Here is a 3009-nt window from a genome sequence, read left to right on the forward strand (position 1 = left end):
TCTTTGAGAGCCTATCATCTGTTGATGATGGTGGGTTGAGAATAGGTGGTTGAGAAGGTGGGTTAGATGGATGTTGGTAATATCTCTGTGAGGTGTTTTAATGAGTAGCATTGTTGTTGGAGTTGAGGTTGTGGTGTCTCTGATCTTGCCCTTGGTCTTGTTGGTTTCCCCATCCAAAGTTGGGGTGATTTCTCCATCCAGAGTTGTAAGTTTTGGAGTATGGATCATAGACTTGTCTAGGTGAATTTCCAACATAGTTGGCTTGCTCCCAGTCACCTTCTTCTCCTATGTTTACTCCTTCTTGGGCTGATGATGAGGTGATGGCTGCTGCAACTTGGTTCTCCTCCACCTTCTTGGTAAGATCTGCTAGCTGCTTGGTGATCATCTTGTTTTGAGCTAACAATGCATACATGTGGTTCAACTCCATTACTCCTCTAGTGTTACTTCTTTCGGAGGTATAGAAGTAGTCATTTTTAGCAACTGTTTCAATGACATCTATGGCTACTTCAATGGTTTTCTTCTTGTTTAGAGAGCCTCCTGATGAATGATCCACAGCCTTCTTTGACTCATAGGAAATACCTTCATAGAAGATGTGAAGTTGAACCCACTCATTAAACATCTCTAGTGGGCATCTCCTTGTTAGGTCTTTGAATCTCTCCCATGCTTCATAAAGTGTCTCACCATCTTGTTGTCTAAAAATTTGTACCTCAGTTCTTAGCCTATTGATCCTTTGAGAAGGGCAAAATTTTGCTAAAAACATGTTCACCACTTCTTCCCAATTAGTTAAGCTTTTCTTTGGGAAGGATTCAAGCCATTTGGATGCCTTGTCCCTGAGTGAAAAAAGGAACAAGAGCAACCTATAGGCATCTGGATGGACTCTATTGGACTTCACTGTGTCACAAATCCTCAAGAAGGTAGTTAAGTGTTGGTTAGGATCTTCTTGAGCACCTCCTCCAAATGAGCAATTATTTTGCACAAGAGTGATGAGCTGGAGTTTTAGCTCGAAATTGTTGGCATGTACGGTAGGCTTCTGAATGCTGCTTCCACAGTTTCCTGCATTAGGATTGATATAAGATCCTAAAACTCTCCTTTCTTGCCTAGCCCAGTTTGCATGGCCTTCTCTGACATGATTATGAGCTTCTTCTTCATGAATGTTCTCCAAATTCTCTTCCATGTTGGGTTCAAAATACTCTTTTTCTCTTTCCTCAACACCAATAATCCTTTTTCCTCTTGCTTCCCTTCTTAGTCTCCAAAGGGTTCTTTTAGGTTCTGAATCAAAGGATGTTGAAACCCCCTCTCTTCTCCCTGTCATACAACAAACAGATTGCACAACAGGAGATAAAATGAAAAAACTATTCTTGTTAGAGTAATTGTTAGTGTGAGTGATGCAAATTATCAAACAGTTAGTGGGTTAGTGAGCAGAATTGTAATCAAAGGAGGAAAGAATGAAATATAAAAGAGGGTGCAGGGGGTGAGGAAGAAATTAAAATAAACTAAAAGAAATTAACTGAATAAACTAAACAGAAAGAAAAATGCTCAATCTAGTGTTCTTCAAACTTAATCATTCTTGATTCAAAATCAATCCCCGGCAACGGCGCCATAAACTTGATACATAAAAACTTGTCTCTCAACAAATTTCCCTTCGGCAAGTATACCGAATTGTTGTCAAGTAAAAATCACAATAGAGTGAGGTCGAATCCCGCAAGGATTGATTGGTCAAGCAATTTTAGTTAGAAGAATATGCTAGTTGAGCTAAATAGAATTTAGATTGAGATGCAGAAATTTAAATGACTGGAAAGTAAATAACAGAAATTAAAGAGCAAAATCTTAAATGGGAATTTGGGGTAATGAGCATGAAATTAAATGGCAGAAAGTAAAGAGAATGGGTAAGATCGGAAATGGAGAAATCATTGGGTTCAGGAGATGTTGCAATCTCTGTATCAAGTTCATTCTCATCTCTTCCTCAATCAATGCATTCATTGATCTCCTTGGCAATCTTAAGTCATTGGATACCAATTCCTTGGCAATCCAATCTCTCTAAACTTGAACAATTGCCCAATTCCTTGATTTAATTGCTCATGGGAAGAGATGAAGTGTGGTCACTGATTATACCACATGTATTTCCAAATCAAAGTGTTGGGAGGATTACATGTCACTATATCCGCCCAAACCCCAATTTGGTCCAACATGAGAAAGTATTTCTAGCATGATCTCCTCATCCCTTTTCCAAGGCTCAAAGTAGATCCAATTATGGAGAGTTTCTTTTCCAAGACAACTAACGAATTGAATTAAGATTGAAAACTTTCTAGTAAGATCAAGAGAAAAAAAAGAAGAAGAAGAATGAAAACTATAATTGATACATCAAATTACAACAGAGCTCTCTAACCCAATGAAAGGGGTTTAGTTGTTCATAGCTCTAGAAATGAAAAATGACAGAAAAGAAGAATCCATGCTAAAAGTCCAGAAAAGTAAATCTATAGAGAGTAGTTCCCAAAAGTGCCAATCTTCTCTATAGTTCAAAATTACTCCTATATATACTACTCCTCTTGATCTTCTAGTGAGTTCTTCAAGTCTTGGATATGGGCTTTGGATCTTGAGTTGAAGCAGTTCTCACCTTTAGTGGGCCCAACTTGCAGAGAAATATGAATTAGGCCTTGGGTATTTAGTAAGATTTAACGTTCATTGCCATTGTGGGTTCGAGAACGTTAGTGGCAATCACTTTTTCCACTAACGTTCCAACCTCATATATCCACGTTAAATCCAACGTTAGTGGTCTTAATGTAACCACTAACGTTGCTTTCTCAAAACTTGGCTAACGTTATTGGGACTCACTTTTCCCAATAACGCTGGCTTATACCCCTTCGCAAACATTAATGGGAATCACTTTTCCCATTAACGTTGCTTAGTGCCCCTATGTTCCCACGTTAGAGTCCACGTTAGTATAGCTAACGTGACTCTTAACGTAGGTGTGATCCACCTTCGAGAGCGTTAGTGACACTCACCATTGTC

At 38.8% G+C, this 3009-nt stretch overlaps 1 non-coding gene across 1 annotated transcript; it reads left to right on the plus strand.

Moving 5' to 3' along the window:
• Positions 1-613: 613 nt before the first annotated feature.
• LOC130937446 (small nucleolar RNA R71) lies at positions 614-721 on the plus strand. Its single transcript, XR_009068666.1, has one exon. It is a non-coding gene; the product is annotated as a small nucleolar RNA R71 (small nucleolar RNA).
• Positions 722-3009: the final 2288 nt, after the last annotated feature.

The sequence above is a fragment of the Arachis stenosperma genome, chromosome 6, assembly GCF_014773155.1.
Source record: "Arachis stenosperma cultivar V10309 chromosome 6, arast.V10309.gnm1.PFL2, whole genome shotgun sequence".
NCBI classification, from domain to species: Eukaryota; Viridiplantae; Streptophyta; class Magnoliopsida; order Fabales; family Fabaceae; genus Arachis; species Arachis stenosperma.